We start from the raw sequence: 13,049 nt of genomic DNA, 5'->3' as shown, positions 1-13,049 counted from the left end.
CTACATTCAATAGTTATATACTCTATATGTTCTTGTTATGCTTAAATGCACTACACACTCTACATGCACTATGCTCATATATACACCATATATCCTGTGTATTCTATATACAATCTGCAGTGTACACAGGTATACACTAAATATACAATATATATACTACATTCAATAGTTACATACACTGTATATACTTGTTATGCTTAAATGCACTATACACACTACAACACTACATACACTATATACATATTGTGACAGACCCCTTTTGGAGTGACAGATACCATCTCGGAGAATTGCCGTTGTGTGTGGATTATTGTCGATTTCGGGTACTTGTGGATCCGTACGGTACACACCGCCACGTGGAGAGAACAATGGGTCGCGGCCATTTTGACCGCATGGACTAATGACCGAACTTTCCACACAACGAATTTCGACCTTACCGACAACGTACGCCCATGCTGGTCGACGGATCCAAAGTACCGAAATAAAGACACAGGATCCAAAAGAGAGTTTTTGTTTATATTGTATAGTTCCTGCGTAATTGGTGCAAACGTGTATCTAGCGAACGGCCCAACCGATCTAGGGGATTTTCACGTATGTTGTTCCCTTAGATCTCCGTTCCCTAATACACGTAGCACATTGTATTTTCGTTACATATTGTGTGTGTTATTAAACCTGTAATAATTGTAAAATATTCTGCCCGGTACAGTGGGAGTGACTCCCACTGTAAATGTATTATCTCCTCCGGATACGGGGAGGAGTTGTTGTACGGCATAAAAGCCCGAGTTGCAGAATAAACATTATTCCTACTTTGACCCTCAACACAGAGTCTCGTCTCGTGCTTGGAGGGGATGGCTACTTACTTGGATTCGTAATTACTGGGAACCTGTTATGCTTTAGCTGACTTCATCTAGAGGGGGGAAAGGACACCTTCTCAGCGGCGTAAACCCCTACTACACCGGGGTGCCGCTACAATTGGTGGCAGCGGCGGGATCGTTCTTTCACCCCAGAAGAACAGCTACCGAGAGCAAACAGGATGGAGGCCTACTACGGAAGGTTGAAACGATCTACCCTAAAAGACTTGTTGGAGAGCCGTGGTCGTTCGGCTAGCAACAAAAAGAAACGAGACATTTTGGCAGAGTTGGTCGCATTGGACTTAGCGGAACAGAATGGCGAGCTGGGTGTCGAACAAAACCCAGAACCGGAGATCGCATTGGTCCGAACCCCGGAAGACGAACGATTCGACCACGAGGTGAGGGTAAGGCTGGCTCACTACGGACCAAACCCCTCACCTAGGATCGTGACCCAAGTAATTGCAGCGGTCGATGCCAACCGGCGCCAAACTTCCACCAGCGCCAGTCCAGTTGCTGGGACTTTTCAAACTCCTGAGGAAAAGAAGAAAGTACACTTTGCCGCTTTTAAAAATTTTGTGGAAGCAGAGGGGGAGATTGACCAATACCTAGCGGACTTTGAGCGGCAATGTGCCTTGCATAAAGTACCCTCCGAGGAGTGGGTCAAAATTTTGTCTGGCAAATTATCCGGACGAGCCAGTGATGCTTTCCGGGCGATCCCGGACCATGAGGTGGGAAACTATCGATTGGTAAAGGAAGCTCTATTGTCCCGATATGCGGTAACCCCCGAAGCATATCGGAGACGCTTCCGAGAATCCCGAAAGCAAACCGGTGACTCCTACACCGAATGGGCCTGCCGATTACAACGCACGGCTAGCCACTGGATGGATGGGTGCCAAGCTACCACCGCGGAGGAGGTATTACAATTGTTTTTGTTGGAGCATTTTTTTGAAAAGGTGGACAAGGAGCTCAGAGAGTGGATTCGGGATAGGAGACCCCTTACCCTACCCGAAGCCGCACGGTTGGCCGATGAGTACGCAGACGCCCGCAAACCCGACCCCTCGGTCCAAAAGACAGCTCCCCGAGTCGAAAGCCGCCCCGTCGGCCCTACTCCAACCACCCCCGCTACTCAACCTAGCTACAACATTTCCTCCCGCTTCGCCCAGTCCAGTGTCCCGGACCGCCGGCGGTGCCATAGGTGCCAACAGGTGGGCCACCTGAGAGACAAATGCCCACTAGATCCAGCTCGACAAGCTTCTTGGAGGAAGCCCGCTGAAGGGAACACCCGGCCCTTTACCTCAGGGGCCCATTGCATTGAAGCCCAACCCCTGGGGGAAGAGCAATGGGAGATTTTGCACGAGGCCAATCCCCTATATGCGGCTGCCGTAGACAACCGGCAGCATCACCGACAAACCGTCCGAGTAAATGGACAAGTTGTCAGTGGATTACGAGACACTGGGGCCACCCTAACTTTGATCCAACACGACCTGGTCCCCGAAAAGGAACATACTGGACAAACGGTGGCCGCTAGAGTGGCCGGGGGTGCAGTTCATCGCCTCCCCACGGCCCGAGTGCATTTGGATTGGGGGGTGGGAGCTGGCCAAGTGAATGTGGGCCTGATGAAAGGGCTACCCGCGGAAGTACTCTTGGGAAATGACTTAGCCCCGCTGTTGTCCGCTTTTGCTCCTCAAGGCCCTGCTGGAGCCTGCCCTGTCACCACCCGGGCTCAGGCTCGTGCCATTGGAATCGGCCCACCGGTCGTGGAGACCCAGGTAAGATCTAACCCTCCGACTGTGACCTTCGGACAGACCCCCTTAGACTGGGATACCCCTGAGACTTTCGGGAGGGAGACGCGGGAAGACGTCACTCTACGGAAGTATAGAGAAAAGGCTGACAAAAAGGAACTAGGGACGGATGGGGAAAGCTACGAGTGGGTGGGGGATAGGCTGTATAGGATCCCCCAGGAGCCCGCAACAGGTAAAAACCCCGTCCCACAGAAGCAACTAGTGCTACCGAAAAAGTACCGACAAGAGATCATGAGGATCGCTCACGATATACCCTTAGCCGGCCATTTAGGAGTACGTCGCACGGGCCATAGGATTACCCAGAATTTCTTCTGGCCAGGGTTTAACCGGGACGTGCGACAATATTGCAGAACCTGTGACACTTGCCAACGGGTGGGTAAGAGGGGGGATCGCCCAAAGGCCAAATTAATGTCGATGCCGATCATTGGGGAACCTTTCTATAGGGTCGCCGTCGACATTGTAGGCCCCCTAGCGCGACCTAGCCCATCCGGTAAGAAGTACATTCTTACTGTGGTGGACTATGGGACCCGGTACCCCGAGGCAGTACCTCTGTCAAATATTGAAGCTGAGACAGTGGCCGATGCCTTGGTTAAGATATTCACTCGGGTAGGGTTCCCTAAAGAAATCCTATCCGACCAGGGAACCCAGTTCACTGCCGGACTCACACAACAGTTATGGAAAGTGTGCCACATTAAACCCCTGCTCAGTTCCCCGTACCACCCCCAAACTAACGGTCTCTGTGAGCGCTTTAATGGGACTCTCAAACAAATGTTGAGGACCTTTACGGACGGTTGCAGAGACTGGGAAAGATTCTTACCCCACCTGTTATTTGCATATAGGGAGGTTCCCTAAGAATCCACGGGTTTCTCTCCCTTTGAGTTATTGTATGGGAGGAGGGTGCGAGGACCCCTCGATCTCATTCGGGACCACTGGGAAGGGGAGACCGAACAGGCAGGGACACCTATTGTGCCATATGTCCTGGAACTCCGGGACCGCATGGAGCAGCTCTCCCTATTGGTAAGGGAGAATCTCCAGGCGGCCCAGGGGCGACAGAAACGATGGTACGATAGGGGTGCCCGGCAACGACTATTCCAAATAGGGCAGAAGGTATTGGTGCTAAAACCGGTGAAGGACAACAAACTGCAAGCTGCGTGGCAGGGTCCTTACAAGGTTTTAGCCCAACTCTGTGATACCACCTACCTTATTGCCAGCTGTGCAGATGAAAGGATCCAACGATCCTTTCATGTGAACATGTTGAAGGAGTACCAAGAACGGCAGGAAGATATTCACGCTGTTTGTGCCCCAGCTACCGATGACCCCGAAAATTTACCCCTACCGGACCTGCTAGAAAGGGAGACTCACCCCGACCCAGTTAGCCTAGTGAAGCTGGGAGAGCGACTGAACCCTACGGAGCTGGAACAAGCTAGACAGCTCCTATGGGAGAAACAGAGTACCTTCTCCCAGGAGCCAGGATACACCACCCTGGCCATACACAAGGTAGAAACCCCAGGGCAGGCCCCCCTCCGACAACCCCCCTACCGTATTCCGGAAGCCGTCCGGGACGGGATGCTAAAGGAAATACGAGAAATGACCCAGCTGGGGGTCATTGAGCCATCCGACAGTCCCTGGGCCTCTCCCGTAGTCCTAGTCCCCAAGAAGGACGGAACCACTCGGTTCTGCGTCGACTACCGACGACTGAATGAAAAGACTACCACTGACGCTTACCCCATGCCCCGGGTAGACGAATTACTAGATCGCATAGCCAGGGGTAACTATCTGTCTACCATAGACCTCTGCAAGGGTTATTGGCAGATTCCCCTGGCCGAGGATGCCGTTCCCAAGTCGGCATTTGTCACCCCGTTTGGCCTATACCAATTTAAGGTCATGCCATTCGGGATGAAAAATGCCCCGGCTACGTTCCAGCGAATGGTGGATCGGCTCCTCGATGGATTCCAGGAGTTTGCATGTGCATACCTGGATGACATTGCGATCTACAGTAAGTCTTGGGAGGAACATTTAGTCCACATAGGAGTAGTCCTAGATAAGATTCGGGCCGCGGGCCTGACCCTAAAACCCGAGAAGTGCCATTTAGGAATGGCCGAGGTCCAATACCTGGGTCACCGAGTAGGGTGTGGGAACCAGAGGCCGGAGCCTGCCAAGGTTGAAGCAGTAGCGAACTGGCCCACACCTAATACCAAGACCCAAGTATTGGCCTTCTTAGGGACCGCCGGGTATTATAGGCGTTTTGTCCCTGATTATAGTACGGTAGCCAAGCCCTTGACTGACTTGACCAAGAAGAATTTACCCAGACAGGTCCTGTGGTCTCCCGCTTGCGAAGCCGCATTCCAATCGCTCAAACATGCTCCTGTCTTGGCTGCCCCAGTACCTAACAAACGTTTCCTTGTACATACAGACGCTTCCATGTATGGACTGGGGGCTGTGCTGAGCCAAATCGGGGAAGATGGAAAGGAGCATCCGGTCGCATACCTCAGCCGAAAGTTGTTACCGAGGGAAGTGAGTTATGCGGCCGTAGAGAAAGAGTGCCTGGCCCTGGTATGGGCATTGAAAAAACTAACACCTTATTTGTATGGACAAGAATTTTCCTTGGTAACCGACCACAATCCATTGGTATGGCTTAACCGGGTCGCAGGAGACAATGGCCGATTGCTAAGATGGAGCTTGGCCCTGCAAACGTACAATTTCACCATCAGCTATCGACCCGGTAAGCTAAATGGCAACGCCGATGGGTTGTCTCGACAACTTGACAATTCTCCGGACAAGTGAATTCCGGTCATCCCTAAGTTAATCCGAAAGGATCAATCCAGGTCTGCCGGAGTGTACCACTAGGAGGGAGCCGTGTGACAGACCCCTTTTGGAGTGACAGATACCATCTCGGAGAATTGCCGTTGTGTGTGGATTATTGTGGATTTCGGGTACTTGTGGATCCGTACGGTACACACCGCCACGTGGAGAGAACAATGGGTCGCGGCCATTTTGACCGCATGGACTAATGACCGAACTTTCCACACGACGAATTTCGACCTTACCGACAACGTACGCCCATGCTGGTTGACGGATCCAAAGTACCGAAATAAAGACACAGGATCCAAAAGAGAGTTTTTGTTTATATTGTATAGTTCCTGCGTAATTGGTGCAAACGTGTATCTAGCGAACGGCCCAACCGATCTAGGGGATTTTCACGTATGTTGTTCCCTTAGATCTCCGTTCCCTAATACACGTAGCACATTGTATTTTCGTTACATATTGTGTGTGTTATTAAACCTGTAATAATTGTAAAATATTCTGCCCGGTACAGTGGGAGTGACTCCCACTGTAAATGTATTATCTCCTCCGGATACGGGGAGGAGTTGTTGTACGGCATAAAAGCCTGAGTTGCAGAATAAACATTATTCCTACTTTGACCCTCAACACAGAGTCTCGTCTCGTGCTTGGAGGGGATGGCTACTTACTTGGATTCGTAATTACTGGGAACCTGTTATGCTTTAGCTGACTTCATCTAGAGGGGGGAAAGGACACCTTCTCAGCGGCGTAAACCCCTACTACACCGGGGTGCCGCTACACATATATACACCATATATCCTGTTTATTCTATATACAATCTGAAATCTATAGAGGTATACACCGAATATACAATATATATACTACATTCAATAGTTACGTTATGAATAATATAAAGGGTGGGCCAATATTAAGAGTAGGATTTGACAGGTAAATAACTCTTTAGTAGTTGAATTTTTCTATTGCAGGTACATATTATAAAAGAGTCTTGGTCAATTCATCATGGGTAATTTCATCCTTTGAGCTGCTAAATACTTCCTGTGGGGATATCCGAAGTTGTTGGTCTATATTAACAAGCCGCGTACACTTGAGCAGATCAAGGAGAATATCCGTGCATAAATTCGAGTCTCTAACATTCGCTTTTGTAATGAACAATTGAATCGAAAGCGTCCAACTTTGTGCGGCGGTAATGGAACTCATTTAATAGATGTCATCTTCCGTACATAGTCAAGCAAATCTTCATATGCTGAGCATTCATTGTATGTAATGTCATTGAAATTGGTTCATTCATAGAAAAACTGTTATTCACCCCTCAAACCCTACTCTGAATTTTGGCAGACTTTAAACTATATATATAATAAAAATACATAAATGCACTATATTCTCTACAATATATAAATATTTATTTAATGCACATTAATACACTTTTAACACCATTGACTTTATGTATTTACACTCTTTATAGTTTATAAATATATATATATATATACACTCTCAATTAACTTTATACATATTTACTATATATACAATGTAAACGGTATACACACATACATAATTCTATAGAATTATATTCTCCATATAGCAAGGCAGTAAGGAAAGTCTGCATTATATTCTTAATTAAGAAGGTGGGAAATACCCACAATGCACTTTCCTTACCTTCTCTTACTAATCTTTCTCGCATCCTTAACGCACTTAAGCTCTTCATATATGAGACCATCTTGAAAATGAATCCACGTAATATCCTTCCCCTTCTTCTTGATCCACCAGTCTCTCTTTGGCCCAGATTTTGATGAACATGTAGGACCCTCTGATTGGTGTTTTTAAACATTTCATCAAGCCTGGCTTTAGGTTGTCCTCCTTGGCCCTTGACACCAGCTGTAAACAAGACAACTCTAGTTGATTTGAGCATTCTGATGTTGCTATGACTACTTTTGGTTTCATATCAGTGGCTATAAATTATGTCATAAACGGTTTTCTGTTGCACAGGGAAAGTCAATGCTTCAGTGTCAAGCATGCAAAATGTGCAGTCTATTAACAGTCACTCACTCACTCAATCAATCTGCAATGAATGATATCAATGTAGCATTGATTAATAGATTCCTAAATGGATCCCAGGTACTGATTTCATATCAAACAATAGTTTTTTTTTTTTTACTACAGTAGTAGTGTTTCACATTTATCTAAATAAATACTGGTTCTTTCATTTATACTGGGAATAGATTATACCTTTAAATACCCTGCCAGAATATAATGTGACCCTACAATGGTGCCATCCAAGAAATTCCCCATCAGACATACATTAACATTAATATGGGGTCAAAACATATCAAATGTACTTAAAGAAACACTCTAACATTAAGGATACAAACTGTAGCGGAGAGCTGATTTCTCACAGCTTAACTCCACCAATATATCCAGAGGATGCAGGAACAAGTAGTAAATCCAAGAGAATATCCAGCACAATCAGCAGTAAAATCCAATAGTATCCCATCACCTTTCCCAATCACTGGACGACACACAGTATCAGGAGTAGAACTAATGTTTAATGGCAACATTCCTTCTTTTATGAGATTCTCCCATGCAAGGGGTTGATTCACATTAATTACACTTTGCACCAATCATACAGACGTTACTTCCCACACATCTCCTCCCCTTAGCTTAACAGATAATATGATTATACTGTACATACTTTTCCCCACTTTCCAGATGTACCCCAAATATGTGTGATATACCTTTAGCCCTGATCTGGATGAGCAACATATCCAAAAATCACCCAGATCAGACCAGGGGTTCGGGAGTTATGGGAAGGTAAAGTTTTGACCGACCGCATGGCTGAAGATGCCGAAATTAGTACCATGAAATCTGGCCCTGCGGTCGGTCTCTATTTGGGCCCCAAAACTCCCGAAAGGCTATGCCACACATAATTGACTTGGTAACCGGATGAATCCCTTAGTTCGTGGGATTCAGCCTACCGAATGCCGGGCCGTTCGTGAGTTATTTTCTGTACTTTCTGCCGTCCTGGAGGTCTTAGCGGTGTTCGGCTAGTCTAGTGTCCGTTTTCAGTTCCAGACACTCGACGACCAAACACCGCTGTTCGTGGGGTTAAGATGGCCGCCGCCACGTGTTCGGCTGCCAAAATGGCAGCCACTTAGGGGATACAGCAGTGAATTCGTATAAACCAAGAGAATGAGAGAAACGAGGAGGGAGGTAAATTGCATGATTAATGTACATCAGGGTGGTTCGTTTGTTCGGTACTTTGTTTGTATACCGAACAAAGTATGCCCATAGCTGGTGCAATGTCAGTCTGTATAATCCAGGCATGTAAAACCTCAGCAGTGCCAACAAATAAAACGAAAGATGGGACAGCCAAAAAGGGGTTCCGCTACACAAACATTTGGTTGCTTCATCTAAGTGTTGCTTCTAAGTGTGTGTGGTTGGAGATATTCTGGAGAGTTTTACAGAAGCTTCAACTGTCTCAGAGTTGTGCTAAGAGTTTTCTTTTTTACTGTTACAGGTAAGATTCATCTGTAGGAAAAGGTTACTGATTGCACAAGGTGCGATTTCCTGTTGGTAATTATAAGGCATTTGATTTGATTAGGTAGCTACTTGCTATTGATTGCTGTTTAAATTAGCTATTGTTTGCAAATAAGCAGAGGCCTACCCAGGTGTTAAACATTCCTAGTGGGAGGTGATTTTAGGAGTATATAAGAGTTGTTGTCATTAGCTTGGCTAATATACCTTGGTTGCTTCATCTAAGTGTTGCTTCTAAGTGTGTGTGGTTGGAGATATTCTGGAGGTAATCTGAGGTATTCAGGAGGATAAATAAAAAGTTAAGATTCCTTTGATTTAAATTAGTTACCTCATTGGAATGGCAGACTTAGTTCAGTGTAATAGTTGCTATGCATTTGTTTCGCGTTCCACTTTTTGGAGGTTTGGTTGTTGTCTAATCTGTAGACAGTTCTCTATCTTGCGGCAGGAGATTGTATTTTTGAAGTCTGAGATTTGTAAATTATCTGGTAAACAAACTCAGGCTGGAACTGCTGCAAAGCCACTGCCGCAGAGACATACTAAGAATGGCAGATGGATTACTGTAGGATCTGGTAGACTTAGAGTTGTGGATAAAAGGCATATTGCACAGTCTGTTGCTCTACATAATTCATTTTCTGCACTTTCAGAGTGTAATGGTGTCATGGAGACAGACACTGAGGGTAGTGGTGTTGTGGAGAGAGGCACTGAGGCTAGTGGTGTTGTGCTAGGCACTGAGGCTAGTGGTGTTGTGCAGAGAGGCACTGAAGCTAGTGGTGTTGTTGAGAGAGGCATTGAGGCTAGTGGTGTTGTTGAGAGAGGCATTGAGGCTAGTGGTGTTGTGGAGAGAGGCACAGAGGCTAGTGGTGTTGTTGAGAGAGGCATTGAGGCTAGTGGTGTTGTGGAGAGAGGCATTGAGGCTAGTGGTGTTGTGCAGAGAGGCATTGAGGCTAGTGGTGTTGTGCAGAGAGGCATTGAGGCTAGTGGTGTTGTGCAGAGAGGCATTGAGGCTAGTGGTGTTGTGCAGAGAGGCACTGAGGCCAGAGGTTTTGTGGAGAGAGGCACTGAGGCCAGAGGTGTTGTGGAGAGAGGCACTGAGGCCAGTGGTGTTGTGCAGAGAGGCTTGAAGACTATGGTGCGGCCTAATAGAAAGCAGTTGTTGTTGGGGGATTCCATCATAAAAGGTGTGGAGATGGACAATGGTGGTCTTGTGAGGTGTCTTCCTGGAGCTACTGCTCACAGAGACAGGAGACATATCTGTAATATTGTTAAGCAAGCAAAGCAGGAAGGGGAATTGGATGTACTTGTCCATTTAGGGACAAATGACTTGGCTTGCAATGAGGTTTCAGAGGTTAAGGAAGTTTTTAGTGTTTTTGCCAATGATATACGGCAGGTTGCTTCCACACTGTCATTCTCTGAAGTTCTGCCTGTGCATAACACTCAGAATGACAGGCGGATGCGTATTAGGGACTTTAACTTGTGGCTTGGTGAATGGTGTCGGGAGCAAGGATTTGGCTTTATTGCTCATGGTAGCTCTGTTTGGAATGGAAATAAACTGTACAAAAAAGATGGTTTGCATCTTTCTCAAAAGGGAACACATGTTCTCAGTGAGCAGTTCAGAGGTTTTGCTAGGATGTATTTAAACTAGGAGGGGGGGGCAAAAGGGTGATAAAACATCAATCCAATTGTCCCCCAAAACAAGGACAGAAGGTGCCTGTAGCAAGTGTGTTAAAAAATGATAAGCTTAGAGTCATGTCTACAAATGCTCACAGTTTAAGAAATAAGATCCATGAACTTGTGGCAATAATGGCAACTGATAGTGTAGATTTAGTCGCTGTTACTGAGACATGGTATAATGGGAAAAATGACTGGGACACAGCAATACCAGGGTACTCTTTATATAGAAAAGACAGGGAAGGCAAGAAAGGGGGAGGGGTGGCCCTGTATGTGAAGGATAGCATAAAATCTATTCCTAATAAAGGTTAGTGAGGCGAACATAGAGTCCGTTTGGGTTACGTTAGAATTTGGTAATCACACAGTAACTCGTGTAGGTGTGATTTATAGGCCCCTAAGACAAATGGAAGAGTTAGATAATCTACTAGTTGAAGAAATAGCTAAAATGACAATCAAGGGGGAAGTTATCATCATGGGTGACTTTAATCTTCCTGATGTGAATTGGAAAACAAAAATAGCTACTTGTGCCAGGAGCACACATATTCTAAACTCCCTACTGGGATTGTCTCTAAAACAAGTCGTTGAGGAGCCAACTCGTAAAGAGGCCATACTAGATTTAGTGTTAACAAATGGAGATTTGGTATCAGATATTACTGTAGGTGAAAGTTTAGGATCCAGTGATCATCAGTCAGTGTGGTTTAATATAAGAACAGTGACTGAGTCACACCACACAAAAACAAAAGTTTTAGACTTTAGAAAAACAGACTTTTCTAAAATTAGAATATGTGTAAAGGAGTCATTATCAGACTGGAGCAATTTAAATGGAGTCCAAAAGAAATGGGATTATTTAAAAGTTGCACTACTGAAGGCAACAGAAAACTGCATTAGGCTTGTCAGTAAAAGCAAAAAATTCAAGAAACCACTGTGGTACTCCGCAGATGTGGCCAAAATAGTAAAAAAACAAAAAGGTAGCATTTAGTAATTATAAAAAACCCAGAGTGCGGAAGACAGAATGACCTATAAAATTAGGCAGAAAGAGGCTAAGCAAGTTATAAGAGCTTCCAAATCACACACAGAAGAGAAAATAGCACAGTCAGTAAAAAAGGGGGACAAAACTTTTTTTAGATACATAAATGAGAAAAGAAAAGTAAAACAAGGATTAGTTAGATTAAAAACAAAAGAAGGAAGGTATGTAGATGAGGATAAAGGTCTAGCTGACTGCCTCAATGAATATTTGTGTTCGGCATTTACAGATGAAAATGAAGGAAAGGGACCTCAGTTAAGAAAAAGGATAAACGAGTCATTTATTACACGTGAGTTTACAGAGGAAGAGGTTCTATTTCAACTGTCAAAAGTAAAGACAAATAAGTCAATGGGACCTGATGGAATACACCCAAAGCTAATAAAAGAGCTTAGTGGTGTACTAGCAAAACCATTAACAGATTTATTTAACGAATCATTGTTAACAGGAGTAGTCCCAGAAGATTGGAAGTTAGCGAATGTTGTGCCCATTCACAAGAAAGGTAATAGGGAGGAGTCGGGCAACTATAGGCCAGTAAGCCTTACTTCAGTAGTGGGGAAAGCGATGGAAACCATGCTAAAGGATAGGATTGTTGAACATCTAAAAACACATGGATTTCAAGATCATAGACAACATGGGTTTACTTCAGGGAGATCATGCCAAACTAATCTTATTGATTTTTTTGATTGGGTAACTAAAATTATAGATCAGGGTGGTGCGGTAGACATTGCTTACCTAGATTTCAGTAAGGCTTTTGACACTGTTGCACATAGAAGGCTTATCAATAAACTACAATCTTTGAGTTTGTATTCCAATATTGTTGAATGGGTAAGGCAGTGGCTGAGTGACAGGCAACAGAGGGTTGTAGTCAATGGAGTATATTCGAAGCTTGAGCTTGTCACCAGTGGGGTACCTCAGGGATCTGTACTTGGACCCATTCTCTTTAATATTTTTATTAGTGATATTGCAGAAGGTCTTGATGGTAAGTGTGGCGAAACCAACTTCGCCACTGTGGACTGGAGAAGCCTGGTTGCTAGCCTCCTGCCCTGCGACTATGGCCCTGGACATATTGTACTGTAAAAACTATATTTGGGCATGTAATAATGTATATTGCTGCTACCGGCCCTTTAAAAGCATCTAGGAACAGATTGGGACTTTTGGGACTACTGTCCCTTTAAGGCCGTGAAGCATATTCTAGTGTACTGCCTGTAATATTGTATATGTATTATGTGTTAAGTTTAACCTGGGTGATATATATGCAGCATTCATCTGATCGTTCGGTAGAATCACTCCATTCATTATATTGAGTGAAACTACCGAACAACCAGACCACCCAGGAATAAGTGTACCTCCAATTACCGTTTGCAACAATGTTGCAAA

This window comes from Pelobates fuscus, chromosome 2 (genome assembly GCF_036172605.1).
Source record: "Pelobates fuscus isolate aPelFus1 chromosome 2, aPelFus1.pri, whole genome shotgun sequence".
NCBI lineage: Eukaryota > Metazoa > Chordata > Amphibia > Anura > Pelobatidae > Pelobates > Pelobates fuscus.
The sequence above is the reverse complement of the archived record's forward strand: the minus strand, read 5'-3'. Positions refer to the sequence as shown.